The sequence below is a fragment of the Heptranchias perlo genome, chromosome 4 (genome assembly GCF_035084215.1).
Source record: "Heptranchias perlo isolate sHepPer1 chromosome 4, sHepPer1.hap1, whole genome shotgun sequence".
NCBI classification, from domain to species: domain Eukaryota; kingdom Metazoa; phylum Chordata; class Chondrichthyes; order Hexanchiformes; family Hexanchidae; genus Heptranchias; species Heptranchias perlo.
In genome coordinates, this window is record NC_090328.1 from 118,238,550 (window position 1) to 118,261,892 (window position 23,343).

General features: G+C 44.2%; 1 protein-coding gene across 1 annotated transcript in view; it reads right to left on the reverse strand.

Moving 5' to 3' along the window:
- Positions 1-23,343, reverse strand: part of LOC137321228 (coronin-2B-like) — a 134,836-nt gene that overhangs the window by 83,477 nt on the left and 28,016 nt on the right. Inside the window, exon 2 of the mRNA XM_067983545.1 lies at positions 2,904-3,031. The gene's annotated coding sequence lies outside the window, so the exon portion shown is untranslated. The remainder of the gene's footprint in view (positions 1-2,903; positions 3,032-23,343) is intronic.

The following is a 23,343-nucleotide window of genomic DNA, read 5'->3' on the forward strand; positions in this document are numbered from 1 at the left end:
TCAGATACTGGACTCCTGGAGCCCGAATTAAAACAGTTCCAATATATTAAAAAAAAACAGCTACTGCATTTTTCCAACTGAGCTGCAGAATTGGCCCTTCCCACTTTCATGATCGCATGACACCACATGACAAATTGCAACTTCCTGCACGATGCATCAACTTGTCATTACATCACCCATCATGTGAAATAACAGTTCAGAATGTGCCAGAATATCACAGCAGCCTCAAATCAATACACAGGGCCAGCACAGAAATTCACTGGAACTAGATTGTATTCAGAAGCTGTCGTTTCTGTCTTGTGAGTGGTAACAGCTGCCATCACTTTCAACTGCAGATCTTTCAAGTCTCATAAAAGATCACAAAGTGAAATCCAAGGCATTTATAACGTATATTTATCCAACAGCAAGTAGATGAATACAGTATTTGAACAGTAAAACCCAATATGGAAGCTCAGTATACATGTTTAGAACCAGTTGTTTACAGCACAGAAAGTGGCCATCTACTCCATTCCCATTACATATCCAGTCATTTCTTCAAAAAAAAAGTCAAACACGACTCGCATTTAACAAATCCATACTCTGTATCCTTGATTAATCTATGCACTTCTAAAGGCTAAATTTCTAAAGGATACAGATTTAAGGTAATTGGCAAAAGAACGGGGGGGGGGGGGGGGGGGGGGGGAGGGGAGAGGAGAATTATTTTTTTAAACACAGCCAGCTCTTATGATCTGGAATGCACTGCCTGAAAGGGCAGTGGAAACAGATTCAATAATAACTTTCAAAAGGGATTTGGATAAATACTTGAAGGGGAGAAAATTACAGGGCTATGTGGAAAAGAGCAGGGGAGTGGGACTAATTTGATAGCCCTTTCAAAGAGCCGGCACAGGCACGATGGGGCAAATGGCCTCCTCGTGCGCTGTATGATTCTATTCTAGGATTCATTCATTTTATCTTGAATTATGGATTCTAAGGTTTGCCCACATCCGACGTTAGGCTAACTGGTCTCTAATTACCTAATTTATCCTTCTTGAAGGAGGGTATAACACTGGGTGCTTTCCAGTCTGCGGATTTAATGTGAATTGAAAATTTTGTGGCCAGAGCGTCTGCTATGCCGTCTTCTACTTCTTACAATAAGCTAAGGTGCATGCCTTATCCACCTTGAATCTGTTAATGTTTCCAGAGACTATTCTTTTTCTATAGTTATTTCTAACAGCTGTTCCATAACCTCCATTGATACAATCATGTTCTCACCTCTACCATCACTTGTAAAACCCGAAGCAAAATATTTAATATATCTGCACCATACCTTCATCAACAACAACTTGCATTCACAGGAGCGTAATCAAACAAAAATTTGACACCAAGCCAAGGAAGGAGATATTAGGACAGGTGACTAAAAGCTTGGTCAAAGAGGTAGGTTTTAATGAGAGGAGAGAGGTGGAGAGGTTTAGGGAGAGAATTCCAGAGTTTAGGGCCTAGACAGCTGAAGGCACAGCCAGTCAGTGGTGGATGCACAGCAGGCCATTGTTGGAGGAACACACAGCTCTCGGAGGGCTGGAGGGGGTTACAGAGATAGGGAGGGGTGAGGCCATGAATGGATTTGAGCACAAGGATGAGAATTTTAAAATCATTGCATTGGTGGACCAGGAGCCAGTGTAGGTCAGCGAGCACAGGGGGTGATGGGTGAACAGGATGGTGCAGGTTAGGATATGGGCAGCAGCATTTTCGATGACTTTAAGTTTAACATTAATATGACCTTAACAGGCCGGCCAGAAAAGCATTGGATAGTCATGTCTGGCTGTAACAAAAGCATAGATGGGGGTTTCAGCAGCAGATAAGATGAGGCAGGGGCAGAGACAGGCAATCTTACGGAGGTGGAAGTAGGCAGTCTTTGTGATGGAGAGGATATGGGGTCGGAAGCTCAGCTTAGGGTCAAATAGGACGCCAAGGCTGAGAACAGTTTGTTTCAGCCTAAGACAAGGTTGGAATTGGAGGCAAGAGAACGGAGGTTGTGGCGGGGGCCCAAGATAATGGCTATCATGTTTAATTGGAGGAAATTGCAGCTCATCAAAGACTGGACGTCGGACAAGCAGACTGACGACAAAGAGGCAGTGGAGAGGTCGAGAGAGGTGGTGGTAGTGAGGTGGAGCTGGGTGCCCGGTAGAACCTGACATCATGTCTTCATCTTCCACAATTAGGCTCAATCTTTCAGCTCCTGTGCTGTGTCCACTAAGAATTTAGTTCTGATTGCTCAAACTCATTTCACTGCACAATCTCACAGCCAACAAAAAGAAGAGACATTCATCCCGTCGGTCTGGGGCTGGATTCAAACCCAAGTGCCAGAAGACTGCGCCATCCAGTCCCCCATAACTGTTAAATTTGATGTTTCAATTCACACTAGGGTGGCCAACTCTGGTTGGACATATTCCTGGAGGTTTCATCACATGACCTCCCGCCTTCAAGCACCCCACCCCATACTCCTGCCATTGATCGCAACACATGTCCATCCTCATGGTGCCCTGTCTTCCTGCGTCAATCAGAAAATTAATAGACTCTTCATTACCCAATTGAATGATTCTTGACTATCAGTCAACAGCCTTTATTCCCCATGTTCCCATATTTTTATAACTATTAAACAAAAGTGTTCAAAGAAATTCTTTTTTTGAAAACAATTTATTTTAACTGCCCCTATGATTTTTCTCCCAGGTGTTTGCTCGCAGCAGTGTCTTGGAGATTAATTTTATTAATCTTTAATTGTCGGAGACTCTGGGGCAACCCTGGTGAATTGGCAACCCCTAGTTCACACACGAGGCAAGCTACAGGAAATTTTATGAAACTGCCAGATATGAAAGAACCTGGTTCACAGACAACAAAAAAAAATCACAGGAATTGTTGAAGCAAACCTTGCAGTTGTTCCAAGTTGAGCGAATCCCAGCAATCGAGCTGACCCGTGCAATACCCGTCCTCGCAAGGCTTTGGATGGCGACAGGATTAAACAAGACTTCTCTCAAACGTCATCAGCTTCAGAATCCTAAAATGCACAAAACAGTATTTTCAGGTTTCTGCAAAAACATTTACATCCAATAATCTTGCAGCTAGTTTTTTTTTAAAAAACGGGCAGTATTATTGTGAAATGTATTTTTCTGCCAGTGGCGTTTGTTTTTCTTTTTCCTTTTCCGTTTATTTTGCTGGAGTGCCGAGCTATTACTGCAAGATCAAAATTAAATCATTGTTTTTTTTAAAAAGAAAAGTCTAAAAGTTAATTAGTGAATGGACTTCCAAATCTAGACGTGCTCTCAGATCACTTTAATCAATTCAGTAAATTTAGAACATTCATTAACCTAGCTGCATTCATCCAATGGTACAATAATTCCAGTTAGACGTACTCACTGAGCAACTAAATCAATCAGGAAACCATATATATATATATATATATAAAATATATATACACACGCACATACATACACACACACACTCTTCAGTCAATAACCCATTTGATTTTAGCAATTCAAGGCCACGAAAAGAAGTTCAAATGAGGAGAGGATTGCCTTGGATCTACTGCCTGTGGGACCCTACCCCAGAAAGAGGTAAACACCTTCAGGAGAGAAGTGAAGGTGGGGGAGAGCGGGGGGGAGGATTGGCAGAAAAAACAAACAAGACTGTACTAAATAATCTGAAAGAGTCTACTTCGAATTGTAATGCGATCGTTTCTGTAGTTAATTTAAGCATTTGAGGCAGGGTTGAGACTGGATAGTTTGTATAATCCAGAGAAACGAGCCCCTGTCGATCAGGGAGCCAAGAACCTGCATTAGCACAAAATGCTTAACTTTTCTAAGCAAGAGAAAAGTATCCTTGGAACTAGGAGAGAAATCAATACAGAATGTTAAAGAAGTTGATGAAGTTTTGTTTAGCTTCTGACAAAAAAGCTTTGTTCTAACTCCAATATAAAGCTGAAACATTATTTTGACTAATGTCAGAATCTGTTGTAGTTCACACAATCTGCAAATATTTTTTTTACTTGAAACTTGTACATTATAAATTTATCAGTTTACTCAGCAATTGATAAATGCATTATGCAGATATTTACTGAAATGCAAATCAAACTCATTTAAAAAAAATAGATTTCTTTTTCCACACATCCAATTTTCATTTCTCGTATGCAAAGCTGCAATGGCACCACATTCACAAAGGCTCTCCCGAGGGCACGGACAATGTGTTAAAAAGAAATCTAGCCAAGCGCGGAATACGTGGCTTGTCTGTTTCAAAAGTCTATCTTTATTAACAAGAAACTAATCAGCACCCACCGAAGCTACTACATTTTTAATTACTGCTACGTGGGGTTATCATCACATTTGATGGCCTCAGACAGATGGGCTGCTGAACAGTGATATCTGTGAACTATGGAGTCCATCTGTGCATCCATTTCACAAGGCATTGTGGAGAGCTCCTTCAATTCGTAACCGTAGCTTGGAGGGAGTGGCTGGGGGAGCTCTGGTTTATTCAGGCAGTGTTTTTGAAGTGACAAACTTCTTTAAAGAGGTACTACCTTTATCGTGAGGCATGGAGAATAATCAACAACCACAGCTTGAATTCGTATAGCACCTTTAACATTGAAAAATGTCCCAAGGTGCTTCACGGAGGCCTAAGGAAAATACGAACACCAAGCCAAAGGAGTTATAAGGAAAATTGACCAAAAGCTTGGTCAAATAGGTGACTTTCATCAACAACAACTTGCATTTATATAGCACCTTTACCGTAGTAAAAACGTCCCAAGGCACTTCATTGAAGCGATCATCAAACAAATTTGGAAACCGAGCCACATAAGGAGGTATTAGGAAGGTGACCAAAAGCTTGGTCAGAGGCATGTTTTAAGGACTGTCTTAAAGGAAACATGTAGAGAGGTTTAGGAAGGGAATTCCAGGGCTTAGGGCCTAGGCAGCTGAGAGCACAGCCACCAATTTTTTTTTTTTTTATTCGTTCACGGGATGTGGGCGTCGCTGGCGAGGCCAGCATTTATTGCCCATCCCTAATTGCCCTTGAGAAGGTGGTGGTGAGCCGCCTTCTTGAACCGCTGCAGTCCGTGTGGTGACGGTTCTCCCACAGTGCTGTTAGGAAGGGAGTTCCAGGATTTTGACCCAGCGACAATGAAGGAACGGCGATATATTTCCAAGTCGGGATGGTGTGTGACTTGGAGGGGAACGTGCAGGTGGTGTTGTTCCCATGTACCTGCTGCTCTTGTCCTTCTAGGTGGTAGAGGTCACGGGTTTGGGAGGTGCTGTCGAAGAAGCCTTGGCGAGTTGCTGCAGTGCATACTGTGGATGGTGCACACTGCAGCCACAGTGCGCCGGTGGTGAAGGGAGTGAATGTTTCGGGTGGTGGATGGCGTGCCAATCAAGCGGGCTGCTTTATCTTGGATGGTGTCGAGCTTCTTGAGTGTTGTTGGAGCTGCACTCATCCAGGCAAGTGGAGAGTATTCCATCACACTCCTGATTTGTGCCTTGTGGATGGTGGAAAGGCTTTGGGGAGTCAGGAGGCGAGTCACTCACCGCAGAATACCCAGCCTCTGACCTGCTCTCGTAGCCACAGTATTTATATGGCTCGTCCAGTTAAGTTTCTGGTCAATGGTGACCCCCAGGATGTTGATGGTGGGGGATTCGGCGATGGTAATGCCGTTGAATGTCAAGGGGAGGTGGTTAGACTCTCTCTTGTTGGAGATGGTCATTGCCTGGCACTTGTCTGGCGCGAATGTTACTTGCCACTTATGAGCCCAAGCCTGGATGTTGTCCAGGTCTTGCTGCATGCGGGCTCGGACTGCTTCATTATTTGAGGGGTTGCGAATGGAACTGAACACTGTGCAGTCATCAGCGAACATCCCCATTTCTGACCTTATGATGGAGGGAAGGTCATTGATGAAGCAGCTGAAGATGGTTGGGCCAAGGACACTGCCCTGAGGAACTCCTGCAGCAATGTCCTGGGGCTGAGATGATTGGCCTCCAACAACCACTACCATCTTCCTTTGTGCTAGGTATGACTCCAGCCACTGGAGAGTTTTCCCCCTGATTCCCATTGACTTCAATTTTACTAGGGCTCCTTGGTGCCACACTCAGTCAAATGCTGCCTTGATGTCAAGGGCAGTCACTCTCACCTCACCTCTGGAATTCAGCTCTTTTGTCCATGTTTGGACCAGGGCTGTAATGAGGTCTGGAGCCGAGTGGTCCTGGCGGAACCCAAACTGAGCATCGGTGAGCAGGTTATTGGTAAGTAAGTGCCGCTTGATAGCACTGTCGACGACACCTTCCATCACTTTGCTGATGATTGAGAGTAGACTGATGGGGCGGTAATTGGCCGGATTGGATTTGTCCTGCTTTTTGTGGACAGGACATACCTGGGCAATTTTCCACATTGTCGGGTAGATGCCAGTGTTGTAGCTGTACTGGAACAGCTTGGCTAGAGGCGCAGCTAGTTCTGGAGCACAAGTCTTCAGCACTACAGCTGGGATGTTGTCGGGGCCCATAGCCTTTGCTGTATCCAGTGCACTCAGCAGTTTCTTGATATCACGTGGAGTGAATCGAATTGGCTGAAGACTGGCTTCTGTGATGGTGGGGATTTCGGGAGGAGGCCGAGATGGATCATCCACTCGGCACTTCTGGCTGAAGATGGTTGCAAATGCTTCAGCCTTGTCTTTTGCACTCACGTGCTGGACTTCGCCATCATTGAGGATGGGGATGTTTGCAGAGCCTCCTCCTCCCGTTAGTTGTTTAATTGTCCACCACCATTCACGACTGGATGTGGCAGGACTGCAGAGCTTTGATCTGATCCGTTGGTTGTGGAATCGCTTAGCTCTGACTATAGCATGTTGCTTCCGCTGTTTAGCATGCATGTAGTCCTGAGTTGTAGCTTCACCAGGTTGGCACCTCATTTTTCGATACACCTGGTGCTGCTCCTGGCATGCTCTTCTACACTCCTCATTGAACCAGGGTTGATCCCCTGGCTTGTTGGTAATGGTAGAGTGAGGAATATGCTGGGCCATGAGGTTACAGATTGTGCTGGAATACAATTCTGCTGCTGCTGATGGCCCACAGCGCCTCATGGATGCCCAGTTTTGAGCTGCTAGATCTGTTCTGAATCTATCCCATTTAGCACGGTGGTAGTGCCACACAACACGATGGATGGTGTCCTCAGTGCGAAGACGGGACTTCATCTCCACGAGGACTGTGCGGTGGTCACTCCTACCAATACTGTCATGGACAGATGCATTTGCGACAGGTAGATTGGTGAGGATGAGGTCAAGTAAGTTTTTCCCTCCTGTTGGTTCGCTCACCACCTGCCGCAGGCCCAGTCTCGCAGCTATGTCCTTCAGGACTCGGCCAGCTCAGTCAGTGGTGGTGCTACCGAGCCACTCTTGGTGATGGACATTGAAGTCCCCCACCCAGAGTACATTTTGTGCCCTTGCTACCCTCAGTGCTTCCTCCAAGTGGTGCTCAACATGGAGGAGGACTGATTCATCAGCTGAGGGAGGACGGTAGGTGGTAATCAGCAGGAGGTTTCCTTGCCCATGAGATTTCATGGGGTCCAGAGTCAATGTTGAGGACTCCCAGGGCCACTCCCTCCTGACTGTATATCACTGTACCGCCACCTCTGGTGGGTTTGTCCTGCCGGTGGGACAGGACATACCCAGGGATGGTGATGGAAGAGTCTGGGACGTTGGCTGAAAGGTATGATTCTATAAGTATGGCTATGTCAGGCTGTTGCTTGACTAGTCTGTGGGACAGCTCTCCCAATTGGTGGAGTAATTAAAATTAGCTACGTTTTAATGGGTGAACAGGACTTGGTGCGAGTTAGGATACGGGCGGCAGAGTTTTGGATGAGCTCCAGTTTACAGAGGCTGGACGATGGGAGGCCGGCCAGGAGAGCATTGGAATAGTTGAGTCTAGAGGTAACAAAGGCATGGACAAGGGTTTCAGCAGCAGATGAGCTGAGGCAGGGGCGGAGAGGGGAGGTGGAAGTCTTGGTGATGGAGAGAATCTTTAAGCAGCCACAATATCAGTCTCCTTGGGTGATGGTTTGGCTTATGGCTGCACAATGCAGTATTCTATTCAACGGGAAACTACTGTTGAATAGAGCCTGGTCTTTAGTTGCTTCCAAGCCTTTATTCACAGAGTTTCCTCTTGCACCCACACCCCAGCTAAGCTGATCATTCAAAAGGAATTGTTGTGTTGAACTGAACTATATTAGTACTTTCTTTGAATAACTTTTATCAAAGAAAATAAAAACACGCTTCCCCAGGATCATCGTCTTAAGGCCGTTGCCATCTTCTGTGAACCTAGACAGCGTATATTAGCAAGCTGTACAACCATGGAATGCATTGTAGCTGAGTTCAATCAGTCGCACATATGCACTTTCCAGCAGGGCTCACTGAATAGCATTCGGCAGCAGAAACCCCAGCTAATTTTTCCACTCTCTGGCGCTGGGAAGGCTGAGGCCGATTTAGTGCCCCAACTGTTTACTGGCTGAGATGTTAATGGTTAATAATCCCAAGTGCCTGTTTGTATTGAAAATAGTAGCAGGGTTACACTGCTTCGAGCAAAGAAAGAAAATCGAGTGACCTTCTTGCCCTTTCAGCTGGTCCTGAAATGACGGCATCACAGCCATCTGTAGGCTGCGCTTCATAGAGATAAATCTTGCTATGTTTGGGGAGGTGGAAGGAAGGGGAGGGTTGGGGGGGAGAAAAATGAGAAAAAGTGTGCAACAGGCCAAATTTTGAAGAAATGATGGCCTTTATCTAAATCTCACTCATAGGTTTGTCTTCTGCTAGTTTTAATTTTCTGTAGCTCTTCACCAAATTGATATGAAAACTTCTCTTCAGTGTAATGTGTCTTCAAATGTCCAGACCCGCTTACCCTTGTTACAGATATGTAAAAAAAAACAAGCAATTCCATGGGTCACACTTTTCTACTCCATGGAGGTCCCAGAATATGGATATGTAATCTTCCTTCGACCTTGATTTTTAAGAGAAGGGGGAGGAAGAGCAGATAACAGATGGCAGCTCATGAAAAGTAACAGCACTCAAAAATTATTTGAGAGTTGAGGTAACCATTATACTGGAAAAATTGGTGGGATTATGTTTCTTGTAAATTTTTTGAGGTCGTTACATTCTCTTAATGGCTCCCTTGGTTCTGTTTGACTGGAACTTAGGTGGGCTTTAACTTGAAGTTGCATGGTCCATTTATTGAATTCTGCTGGTATATATCCTTGCCATAGACTCCACTCCTTAAAATTGACTCCATCCACATCCACATCCACAGCCATTTGCTCAGCCTGGCCAGACTCTGCAAAACCATGGCATTGTGTTTGAACCTAAACTGTGTTAATTGTATGATTTATATCAATGAGTGTTAATTGTATTCAGGTGATGGGTATCAATTGGGGATTCTCATATCCTTTTTATAGGAGAGCTTAGCTAGGGTGTGGTGTATGTAAGAGGAAACTCTGAATAAAGGTTTGGAAGCAACTAAAGACCAGGCTCTAGTATTCTATCCTTCACCACTTAGCTATCCAGTTTTAACAAGCTGAGCTTTAAACCCCACATCCTATCCATCATAAGTGCTTCTTTCTACCTCTGCAACACTGCTTGCCTCACCTCTACTGCCACCATGGCCCCAAACCATGCTCATACCACCTCGATTTTTCTAATGTCCTCCCGCCCTCCACCCTCCATAAATCATGCATATTTCGTTACCTCTGGAGTTCCCCAAGGATCTATCCTTGTCCTCCTATTTCTCATCCACGTGCTGCCCCTCGGCGAAATCATCTGAAAACACGTCAGATTCCACATGTACGCTGACAAAACCCAGCTCTACCTCGCCACCACCTCCCTCGACCCCTCCACTGTCTGTCATTTGTCACATTGCTTGTCTGACATCCAGTACTGGATGAGCAAAAATTGCCACCAACTAAATATTGGGAAGACCGAAGCCATTGTCTTTGGTCCCCGCTGCGAACTCCATTCCCTAGCCACCGACTCCATCCCTCTCCCTGGCCACTGTCTGAGGCTGAACCAGACCGTTCGCAATCGTGGTGTCCTATTTGACCCCGAGATGAGCTTCTGACCACATATCTACTCCATCACCAAGACCGCCAACTTCCACCTCCGTAACATCACCCGTCTCTGCCTCTACCTCAGCTCATCTGCTGCTGAAGCCCTCATCCATGCCTTTGTTACCTCCAGACTCAACTATTCCAATGGTCTCCTGGATGGCCTCCCACCTTCTACCCTCCATAAACTTGAGCTCATCCAAAGCTCTGCTGCCCGTAACCTAACTCGCACCAAGTCCCATCCTCCCATCACACCCTGTCCTCGCTGACCGACATTGGCTCCCGGTCCAGGAACGCCTCGATTTAAAAATTCTCATCCTTGTTTTCAAATCACTCCATGGCCTCGCCCCCTCCCTATCTCTGTAACCTCCTCCAGACCTACAACCCTCCGAGATCTCTACGCTCCTCCAATTGCCTCTTGCACATCCCTGATTTCCATCGCTCCACCATTGGCGGCCGTGCCTTCAGTTGCCTAGGCCCAAAGCACTGGAATTCCCTCCCTAAATCTCTCCACCTCTCTCTCCTCCTTTACAACGCTCCTTAAAACCGACCTCTTTGACCAAGCTTTTGGGCATCTGTCCTAATACCTCCTTATGTGCCTCGAAGTGAAATTTTGTTTGATAATCGCTCATGTGAAGTGCGTTGGGACATTTTGTTACGTTAAAGGTGCTATAGAAACGCAAGTAGTTGTTGTTGTTGCATTAATACTGCTCACTCATCACCCCAGTGCTCTCCAACTTGCATTGGCTCCCAATCCTCCAAAGCATTCAATTTAAAATTATCTTTTTCAAATCCCTTCAAGGCCTCTTGCGCATCCCTGATTTTCATCGCTCCATCATTGGCAGCCGTGCCTTCAGCTGTCTAGGCCCTAAGCTCTGGAATTCCCTCCCTAAACCGCTCCATCTCTCTCTCTCCTCCTTTATGACGCAACTTAAAACCTACCTCTTTGGCCAAGCTTTTGGTCACCTGTCATTATATCTCCTTATGTGACAATCTCCAAATTGTAGTGTAAATACTGCTGTGGATCCAATTAACTCACCATAAATCAAAGATCAGCCTTGTGCCTTTCCTGATCTGCATGACTCAATACCACACAAAACGCTGCATTTGTATTAGGTGTCAGCCGTAGCACTCTTGCTTCTGAGTCAGAAGGTTGTGGGTTCAAGTCCCACTCCAGAGACTTGAACACAAAATTTAGACTGACAGTCCCAGTGTAGCACTGAGGGAGGTGCCGCATTGTCGGAGGTGCCATTTTTCAGATAAGTCATTAAACCGAGGATGTCTGCCCTCTCACGTGGACGTAAAAGATCCCACGGCACTATTTCGAAGAAGAGCAGGAGAGTTAGCCCCACTGTCCTGGCCAACATTTATCCCTCAACCAACATCACTAAAAACAGGTTATCTAGTCATTATCACATTGCTGTTTGTGGGATCTTGCTGTGTGCAAATTGGCTGCCGCGTTTCCCACATTACAACAGTGACTACACTTCATTGGCTGAAAAGCGCTTTGGGACATCCCGAGGTTGTGAAAGGCACAATAGAAATGCAACTTTTTTCTTTCGTTTGTTTTTTTTAAAATTCATTCACGGGATGTGGGCATCGCAGGCAAGGCCAGCTTTTATTGTCCATCCCTAATTGTCCCTTGAGAAGGTGGTGGTGCCTTCTTGAACAGCTGCAGTCCGCGTGGTGAAGGTTCTCCCACAGTGTTGTTAGGTAGGGAGTTCCAGGATTTTGACCCAGTGACGATAAAGGAACGGCGATATATTTCCAAGTCGGGATGGTGTGTGACTTGGAGGGGAATGTGCAGGTGGTGTTGTTCCCATGTGCCTGCTGCCCTTGTCCTTCTAGGTGGTAGAGGTCGCGGGTTTGGGACGTGCTGAAGAAGACGACTTGGCGAGTTGCTGCAGTGCATCCTGTGGATGGTGCACACTGCAGCCACGGTGCGCCGATGGTGGAGGGAGTGAATGTTTAGGGTGGTGGATGGGGTGCCAATCAAGCGGGCTGCTTTGTCCTGGGTGGTGTCGAGCTTCTCGAGTGTTGTTGGAGCTGCACTCATCCAGGCAAGTGGAGAGTATTCCATCACACTGCTGACTTGTGCCTTGTAGATGGTGGAAAGGCTTTGCGGAGTCAGGAGGTGAGTCACTCGCCACAGAATACCCAGCCTCTGACCTGCTCTTGTAGCCACAGTATTTATATGGCTGGTCCAGTTAAGTTTCTGGTCAATGGTGACCTCCAGGATGTTGATGGGGGATTTGGCAATGGTAATGCCGTTGAATATTAAGGGGAGGTGATTAGACTCTCTCTTGTTGGAGGTGGTCATTGCCTGGCACTTGTCTGGCACGAATGTTACTTGTCACTTATGAGCCCAAGCCTGGATGTTGTCCAGGTCTTGCTGCATGCAGGCACGGACTGCTTCATTACCTGAGCTGAACACTGTGCAATCATCAGCAAACATCCCCATTTCTGACCTTATGATGGAGGGAAGGTCATTGATGAAGCAGCTGAAGATGGTTGGGCCTTGGACACTGCCCTGAGGAACTCGGTTTAACCTTAGGTGTCTGTGAATTTGTGAGTATCAGCAAGCAAATTTGATACAGCGATCTACCAACTATTCAAAAAAAAGCCTACAATACATTAAAGTGAAAAAAAACTATGCCTCCCTTATAATGATGAGATTCTTGATTAATTTTTATTTTAGATTATTAAATGGGAAACCTATCCTGAGACAGCTGCTCCGATCTCTCTTGCTGGATGACAGATGGGTTGATGAGCCCTTTGCAGCTGTCACACCGTACTCTGCACCACCTGCGAAACTGGGTTAAGGCTTCAGGTGGGTGAGGAAGCGTGGTTACAATGTGCCCATCTTCCTCACCTGTAACATGACAGCAGGCCAGGTAGAGCAGCAGTGAGAGCTACTCCAGTTCAGATGGATTAACCAGGATCAAGAGTTGCAGAATCTCAGATGATAAGATTTTAAGGTTAAACCGAGGCCCCATCTGCCATGTCGGGTGGACGTAAAAGATCCATTGACACTATTTCGAAGGACAGCAGGGGAATTCTCCCGGTGTCCTAGCCAATATTTATCCTTCAGCTAACACCTAAACAGATTATCTGGTCATCATCACATTGCTGTTTGTGGGATCTTGCTGTGCGCAAATTGGCTGCCACATTTCCTACATTACAACAGTGACTACACTTCAAAAGTACTTCATTAGCTGTAAAGCGCTTTGCGACGTGAAATGAGGCCGTGAAATGTGCTTATAAATGCAAGTCCTTCTTTCTTCAATCAGTCCTGCCTCAGAGGTGAAATGATTGGACAAGATTTACATTCTTTGAAAGAGACAATCTATCTGGTATTCCACAGCCAGCTTCGACTATTTTACTAATTCGGTTTCCCCAAACCCAATTCTAAATGAGCTGCTCCTGTAAAATAAGCTTGCGTTTAGTAAAATCAATGATTGGATAATAGTTTACAGATTCCAAAAGATTTATCCCCTGCCATTAATTTTCTGAAACAATCTTTTGAAAACTGAATTCCACCTGTGACTTTAAACATTGTATTCGCAAAAAAATTCCATCATAAAATTAATGGCTTCAGAATGATTGCTGAAGTTTGTAAGTTATATAAAGGTGTGTTTTTAAAAAAAAATAGAAATCTGGAGTCGACAGAAATTCACACGCAGACAACAAAGAGAGTTGACTGGTTCTGCATCGATTATACCCCACTTATACCCCACTGGACAGCACCCACTCTATTTTCAGGCATTTATAGACAATAATTACAGATAATATACAAATGCCTAAATATTGCAATAAAGCATCAATACATGCAGTGAGAAAATGGTTAATGATCCTCAAAAGCCCAATTTATAAACATATACAAGTGTCGGCTTGGCTCAGCAGCAGCACCTTTCACCACTCCACTGGAAGTTCACGATTTCAAATCCCACTCCAATAACAACTTGCATTTATATAGCGCCTTTAATGTAATAAAACGTCCCAAGACACTTCACAGGAGCGTTATCAGACAAAATTTGACACCGAGCCACATAAGGAGATATTAGACAGGTGACCAAAAACTTGGTCGAAGAGGAGTTTTAAGGAGCGTCTTAAAGGAGGAGAGAGAAAAAGAGAGGTTTAGGGAGGGAATTCCAGAGCTTAGGGCCTAGACACCTGAAGGCACGGCCTCCAAAGGTGGAGCGATGAAAATCGGGGATGCGCTAGAGACCAGAATTGGAGGAGCGCAGAGACCTCGGAGGGCTGTAGGGCTGGAGGAGGTTACAGAGATAGGAAGGGGAAAGGCCATGGAGGGATTGAAAACAAGGATGAGAATTTTAAAAATCAAGGTGTTGCCGGAACGGGAGCCAATGTAGGTCAACGAGCACAGGGGTGATGGGCGAGTTCGGATAGGGGCTAACACTTGGTGCGAGTTAGGATATGGGCTTCGATGAGGTGCTGAACAGCCCGATTCCATTTTGCTGTCCATTATTCTAAGAACATAATCAAACAGTTTGTAAACACACGCATTTATTAGTTTTAAGAGGCAGAACGAAAATTGACAAAAGAAAAATTCCCCTGGGCAAGATTTTCTAAAAACTCTTGCCAGTTTGTCTATTTTGGACATTTCTAAACCTCAAGTGGAATATACAGATTAAAGTAATACAAGAAAAAAAAACTACTTTTCTTATCAGGAATTCACCTTTGTACCATTTCTCAATTCATCTAAAACGTGGTGTATGGTGTTGGGCAAAAGCGTTCCACAGCATGTTTAAAAAAAACATGCAACCTATTATAGCCCATTGATCAGGCACATTACAACCAATATTCCAGGTCCAAAATATGTTAATGAGGTAAAAGTTCCACATCTAATGGCCTTATTTTAATATTTACTGAAGAGACCATTCAATATATTCGCACAACTCCGTTTTGGGGCCACAGTTCATTAACAGGACCAAAAGTGCAATGGTCATCTCCACATTACGGAGGTTCACTGCAGCTATTTTTTTATAACATATAGAAAGAAAAGGTTAATACAGTTTTCCCAGTGTCAGTGCCACAGAACTGATTAATGGAAAATCCATGGATCCATCTCTCCCACTCGGTTACCTTTTACATTCCAGAATAGAATCTTCGGAGTTAAGGAAACATCTGCAGACCACGTCCATTGGTCACAGAAGAGAAGGAGCTGACCCTGCGTTAAGTGGCTCTTGTCTGCAAACTGGATTAAATTGCACACTATTCAGATTTTAACCAGAACAGGCAGGCGCCTCTTATCGCCAGATGATTTTGTTCTGGGGGCATGTACATCTCCACTACCGGCAATCAAGAGTTTATTTGAGATTGTTTGGGTCATGGTTAATCTATAACAAGACAGATTACCATGCAAGATGTCGACGTAATGGGGGAACATCAAAAATAAGAAAACAGTCATTATGCTTTACAGTATAATTGCACACTACTAGTTAAACACCAGGGAGCCAATTATAAACAGCATTATGTGTGTCTGTATTGAAACTGTACTTCCAACAAAGAATCATAGATATGTTCCTAATTTTAAGACCATAATAATACTAAACCAATGGGTCTGTCTTGCTTCCTTCACAGATATGCTCTCATACAGTTTCATTTTCCACTGCTAATTTTCTCCTTAATTCCCCAGAGCAGACTTATCTTCACGGGCCACATAGATGAATGGGACTAAAAGCCGACAAATGCCCTGGTCCTGATGGCCTACATCCTCAGGTTTTAAAAGAGGTGGCTGCGGAGATAGTGGATGCATTGGTTTTGATCTTCCAGAATTCCCTGGATTCTAGAACGGTCCCCGTGGATTGGAAGGTAGCAAATGTAATCCTGCTATTCAAGAAAAGAGGGAGAGAGAAAACAGGGAACTACAGACCAGTTAGCCTGACATCAATAGTAGGGAAAATGCTAGAAGCTATTATTAAGGATGTAGTAACAGACCATTTAGAAAATCATAATATGATCAGGCAGAGTCAGCACGGTTTTATGAAAGGGAAATGATGTTTGACAAATCCATTAGATTTTTTTGAGGGTGTAACTAGCAGGGTAGATAAGGGGGAACCAGTGGATAGGTATATTTCGGCCCAACTGGTCTATGCCGGTGTTTATGCTCCACATGAGCCTCCTCCCACTTTACTTCATCTAACCCTATCAGTATATCCTTCTATTCCTTTCTCCCGCGTGTTTATCTGGTTTTCCCTTCACTTCATCTATGCTAGTTGCCGCTACTACTCCTTGTGGTAGTGAGTTCCACATTCTAATCACTCTCTGGGTAAAGAAGTTTCTCCTGAATTCCTTATTGGATTTATTAGTGACTATTGTATATTTATGGCCCCTAGTTTTGGTTTCCCCCACAAGTGGAAACATTTTCTTTATGTCCACCCTACCAAACGCCTTCATAATTTTAAAGACCTCCATCAGTTTATCCCTCAGCCATAAATTTTTTTTTTAAAACTTCAACTAGAATGTAGAATGGGAATGAAATTCGGTGGGGATTCTGCCGCTCGCCCATTGTAACTTCAGTGGAAGAGCAACGGAAACCTGGGAAAAATAGTGTAAATGCCATTCAGGCCGGTTTTCCCAAGGGTTTCTGTGCTCTTGAACTGAAGTTACAGCGGGCAGGCAGGAGAACCCCATGGAAATTCACCCCCATTTTTTTCTGGAAAGTTCTAGAAGTTTAATTCCATAACATACCATGGGGTATTTTTAGCTGGACTAATTTTAATGACAGCAATTTTCCACAGTCTCTACAATGAGCGCTAGAAAGAAAGAAAGAACTTGCATTTATATAGCACCTTTCACGACCTCAGGAGGTCCCAAAGTGCTTTACAGCCAACTATGTACTTTTGATGTGTACTCATTGTTGTAATGCAGGAAACACAGCAGCCAATTTGCGCACAGCAAGGTCCCACAAACAGCAATGTGATAATGACCACATCATCTGTTTTAGTGATGTTGGTTGAGGGATAAATATTGGCCAGGAAACCAGGGAGAACTCCCCTGCTCTTCTTTGAAATAGTGCCACGAGATCTTTTACGTCCACCTGAGAGGGTAGGTGACGCCTTGGTTTAATGTCGATGTCACTTCCGAAAGTCGGCACTTCCGACAGTGCGGCACTCCCTCAGTACTGCCCTGAAGTAGCAGCCTAGATTTTGTGCTGAAGTCTCTGGAGTGGGACTTGAACCCAGAACCTTCTGACTCAGAGGGGAGAGTGCTACCCACTGAGCCATGGCTGACAAGTCGTACAAATCATTTCTTCCAATTAAATCCAAGACGTCCAATGGCAGTAATTTTCATGGGAGCGATCTGCTGAGCTCCGGCCTCAATTTCAGCGGAACATAAGAAATAGGAACAGGAGTAGGCCACACGGCCCCTCGAGCCTGCTCCGCCATTCAATAAGATCTTGGCTGATGTTCGACCTCAACTCTACTTTCCCGCCCGATCCTCATATCCATTGATTCCCCTAGAGTCCAAAAATCTATCCATCTCAGCCTTGAATATATTCAATGAATCAGCATCCACAGCCCTCTGGGGTAGAGCATTCCAAAGATTCACAACCCTCTGAATGAAGAAATTCCTCCTCATCTCATTCTTGAATGGCCGACCCCTTATCCTGTGACTATGCCCCCTAGTTCTAGACTCTCTAGCCAGGGGAAACAATCTCTCAGCATCTACCCTGTCAAGCCCCCTCAGAATCTTATATGTTTCAATGAGATCACCTCTTATTCTTCTAAACTCCAGACAGTATAAGCCCATTTTACTCAACCTCTCTTCATAGGACAACCCTCTCTTCTCAGGAATTAATCTAGTGAACCTTCATTGCACCGCCTCTAAGGCAACTATATCCTTCCTTAGATAAGGAGACCAAAACTGTATGCAGTACTCCAGGTGAGGTCTCACTAAAGCCCTCTACAACTGTCGTAAGACTTCCCTACTCTTGTACACCAACCTCCTTGCAATAAAGGCCAACATGCCATTTGCTTTCCTAATTGCCTGCTGTACCTGCATACTAACTTTTTGTGTTTGTTGTATGAGGACACCCAAGGAAGATCGGAGGAAAGTCTGGAGAAACAGTGTAATCGGCCATTTACACAGTCTGGCTGGGGTTTCCACCACAGTTATGGCAGAAAATTGGGGCATCCCCCAAGGAAATTCTATCCCCAAGCCTGCTCCTGTCAAGATTAATAGCATCAAATTAATTTTGTGCCATTAGGTTGCATTCATAAAATTTGTGTTAATTGTAGTTCCTAGAATTCTTTTATTGCCTACATTTTCGATGTAGAAACCTTGTATGACTAGCGCTGTGTATAGTTCAAGGGTTTGTTTGCATTCATTACAGGCTCAATTTGTATTATAATGGTGGGGACTTTGTTTTCTGGTTGTATCACTGTTTTAGGGAGGGGCCTGGCAAACCTCCAATTCTATATAAATGCAAGTTCTTTCTTTCTTTCTAGCGCTCATTGTAGAGACTGTGGAAAATTGCTGTCATTAAAATTAGTCCAGCTAAAAATACCCCATGGTATGTTATGGAATTAAACTTCCAGAACTTTCCAGAAAAAAATGGGGGTGAATTTCCATGGGGTTCTCCTGCCTGCCCGCTGTAACTTCAGTTCAAGAGCACAGAAACCCTTGGGAAAACCGGCCTGAATGGCATTTACACTATTTTTCCCAGGTTTCCGTTGCTCTTCCACTGAAGTTACAATGGGCGAGCGGCAGAATCCCCACCGAATTTCATTCCCATTCTACATTCTAGTTGAAGTTTTAAAAAAAAATTTATGGCTGAGGGATAAACTGATGGAGGTCTTTAAAATTATGAAGGCGTTTGGTAGGGTGGACATAAAGAAAATGTTTCCACTTGTGGGGGAAACCAAAACTAGGGGCCATAAATATACAATAGTCACTAATAAATCCAATAAGGAATTCAGGAGAAACTTCTTTACCCAGAGAGTGATTAGAATGTGGAACTCACTACCACAAGGAGTAGTAGCGGCAACTAGCAACTTTCAGATAAAAACATGGTTCATCCTAGTAAATGGATTATGGTGGAGAAATCATACCCCTCGTGTGAAATATATGATACTTAGTTAGAATCGTAGAGCACGGAAGGAGGCCATTCGGCCCATCGTGCCTGTGCCAGCTCTTTGAAAGAACGATCCAAATAATCCCACTCCCCTGCTCTTTCCCCATAGCCCTTAAAAGGAGAAGAGGTAGAGAAGCAGAGGGGTTTAGGGAGGGTATTCCAGAGTTTAGGGCCTAGGTAGATGTAGGCACAGCCGCCAATGGCAGAATGATTAAAATCGGAGATGCGCAAGAGGCCAGAATTGGAGGAACGCAGAGATCTCAGAGGGTTGTAGGACTGGAGGAGGTTACAGAGATAGGGAGGGGTGAGGCCATGGAGGGATTTGAAAACAAGGATGAGAATTTAAAATCGAAGCGTTGCTGGACTGGGAGCCAATTTAGGTCAGCGAGCACAAGGGTGATGGTTGAACAGGACTTGGTGCGAATTAGGATACAGGCAGCAGAGTTTTGGATGAGCTCAAGTTTACGGAGGATGCAAGGTGGGAGGCCGGCCAGGAGAGAATTGGAATAGTCGAGTCTAGAGGTAACAAAGGCATGGGTGAGGGTTGCAGGAGCAAACAAGCCTCATTGTAAAGTACCTTCACTGCCACTTTTGTGGATTGAAGCAGAATTTGGCTGAGTGTGATGAATGTAAAGCTTTCTATATAAAAGGGTACCGGATAAAACTCAAACATTATAATCATAGATATTACAGGTCAGGAAAATAAATTGCTTCCTTTTCATCAAGTTAAGAGAATCTCTTGTGGAAAAGTAATGAGTCAAAATCCATGTGGGTTTATGAGAGGCTGATTTTGCATAATATACAGGCTGATTTATTTCGTTGTGAAAAGATGTAGCTGAGTTAGTGGCGGATGTTATGCTGTGGATATATATATATATACACCAAGACTTCTAGAAAGCCACAAGGTTTACCACAGGAGACTTGTGGCTAAAGTGAAAATTTAGGAGGAAGTGCCTTGGATGTTTTTCTACATTAAAGGCACTATATAAATGCAAATTGTTGTGCTTGTTGAATAACTAGGAAGGTTCGAAGCAAAGGGTAGTTATTGATGGAATTACTTAAAGGTAAGTTGTGCCCATTCGGGAGATGGATTAGTAGCTGCTACTATCCCTGTACTTTTCCTAAGAATATAACACAAGAATAATTCTGATAGTGGCTCAAGAAAAACTCTTCACCCAAAATTCTTCCTTTACTAAAGCTAATTGCTTCACGCAGATGCACACAATCAAAAGAAAAAGAATAGGGCTTCATCATTCCTAATATGTAGACTGATTAATATCATTACTTTTTTCCAATTACCATGGGAAATGCAAAGTTACTAACAAAAACTATACATGAGTGCTCCAACACAATGAACGTGCTGTTTGACTAGGCAGCAGACATTTCCCAGGAGTCTAGTCCCAAATCGGTCATACCTGAATATGTACCGTACCATTTTGAGAAAACAAAAACACAACACAAGGCAGTCAAGCACTATAATGAAAATTCTTGATTCTATATTTTTTTTGAATCCACAAGTGTAGATTAAACTTTCAAACCGAACAATCGGGCTTCTTGAACATACAATGAAATAAAAGCCACATCTGAACACACCCAGGGGTGAAAATTACAGGTCAATAAAAGAAGCTGGATATAGCAACCAACCAGAAACTATATTACAATCAGTGCTGGAAGCTGGCACTGTGTGACTGGGTTGTAACTGGACAGAACATGTAACCTTATTTGGGATTCAAATACCACTTTCTTTAACGCTTCCCGTGCGTAGGAGACTTTCCTCACCTAGTTGAAATACATCAGTGTCCTCAGCATCGGACGAGATGAGCATTTAGTCTAGCCTCAAAAGCTAATGGTGAAAACAGGTTTTAACTGTATTGCATACTCCAGACGGGAAAAAATAAAACTTGAAGGGAAGTTATTGTACAAGGGAACGCAATTACCAAAACAAAAGTCCTGAAAATTACTTTGCTTCGGACACACGTGTATTGTGTTCTCCATTTTCAAAAGTTCTCATGAGAATAAGCCATGGCTTTGAGGAAGTTTCCAACACACATTTTCTCACGGTTTCAAAATGATACAAAAAGAAACCGTTTAAGGCATATTTTCTCCTGATTTTCTTAAAATGTTAAGACCCTTAAAGTACACATTCATAGAACAACAACTTGCATTTAGGTAACACCTTTTTAAAAAAGAAAACGACAGACTTGCCGGCACGGACTCAATGGGCCGAATGGCCTTCTTCCGTGCTGTAACCTTTCCATGATTCTATGACTTGCATTTTACAGCGTCATTCACTGCCTCAGGACATCACAAAGTGCTTTTGAAGTGTGTAGTCACTGTTGTAATGTAGGAAAGTATTAAACACCCCCAAGGCACTTAGAAGTAGTAAGAGAGATGACTAAAAGTAAGGTTGAAGAGATAGATTTTGAGAAGATTTTTAAAGGCGGGGAGAGAAGTTGTTAGGTGGATGTAGAGTTGGCCATATTCCTGCAGGTTTTATCACGTCATGTTTGCCTGCAGTTTGTAAATGTGATTGCAATGAGCGGGCCGCCTGTTACCGCCCCGCTCGCCGAGCAGGCCGCCTGTTACCGCCCCGTTCCGTCCGCCTGTTACCGCCCCGTTCCATCCCGCTCACCGAGCAGGCCGCCTGTTACCGCCCCGCTCACCGAGCAGGTGTGGTCAGCTCCATTGGACAACATTCCTGCTCTAAGGGTTCTGGGACTGTTGTCCTGGTTCACAAAATTTTCAGAATACATGCAGACGAACGCAAAGCGAGCACATGGGTGGCCTCAGCCCTGACAGCACCTTGGTTTGAGCTGTGGAGGAGAAAAAAATATCAACCAGATGGGATAGAGAAATTCCCCATGCGTAAAACTGCCCTTTAAACACCAGCACCTTCACCTCAAACTCTACAGCAAAGACTGAGTCAGCACATCATGTTCTGCCCACACATATTTCTATACTCCTCTTTAATCAATCCTTAAATATAGTAATTAAACAAACCTCAGGCTCAAGCTTCTCATAGATACAACTTCTCTAGGGATCATAAATATAAGAAAGTCACTACTAAATCCAATAGGGAATTCAGGAGAAACTTCTTTACCCAGAAAGTGGTTAGAATGTGGAACTCGCTACCACAAGGAGTAGTTGAGGTGAATAGCATAGATACATTTAAGGGGAAGCTAGATAAACAAATGGGGGACAAAGGAATAGAAGGATATGCTGATCGGGTTAGAGGATGTACAGTGGGAGGAGGCTCGTGTGGAGCATAAACACTGGCACAGACCTGTAGGGGTGAATGGCCTGTTTCTGTGCTGTACATTCTATGTAATTCTCAATGCTCAGACATATAATAGTCAATAGACGAGAGCGAGCAGGTCCCAGACTATGTCCAACTAGAGATGTAAGCAGTCTTGGAGATGGAAAAGATAACGGGTTTGAAGCTGAGCTCTGGGGCAAGCAGGACATCAAGGTCACCCACCTTCTGATTCAGTCCGAATGAGCTGCTGGGTAAAAGGGGGATGGAGTCATGAAGAAAGGTAAAGTTATTGGCAGGATCCAAAAGGGATGGTTTTGGTCTCAGTTGTAACTTAAATTTCAAAACTGAGATTGATAGATTTTTGTTAGGCAAGGGTATTAAGGGTCACGGAACCAAGGCGGGCAAATGGAGTTAAGATACAGATCAGCCATGATCTAACTGAATGGTGGGACAGGCTTGAGGGGCAGAATGACCTATTCCTGCTTCCATGTTCCTAAATGAGCTGCTTGGCATAGTGTTGTTTCAGTATTTGCTTTGTTTTGCCCACGTTGAAGCAGTCCAGTGAAACCCTTTTATAAACTGGTTTGAAATGTTTTTACTCAGTGAGTTATGATGATCTGGAATGCACTGCCTGAAAGGGCGGTGGAAGCAGATTCAATAGTAACTTTCAAAAAGGGAATTGGATAAATCCTTGAAAAGGAAAAAAAATTGCACGGCTATGGGGAAAGTGCAGGGGGGAGTGGGACTAATTGGAATAGCTCTTTCTAAGGGCCGGCACAGGCACGATGGGCCGAATGGCCTCCTTTTGTGCTGTACGATTCTATGATTCCCTTTGCCTCAGCTTAACAGAAAAAGCTCATGACTTCAATCCTTATAGGCCACTTCACTCACT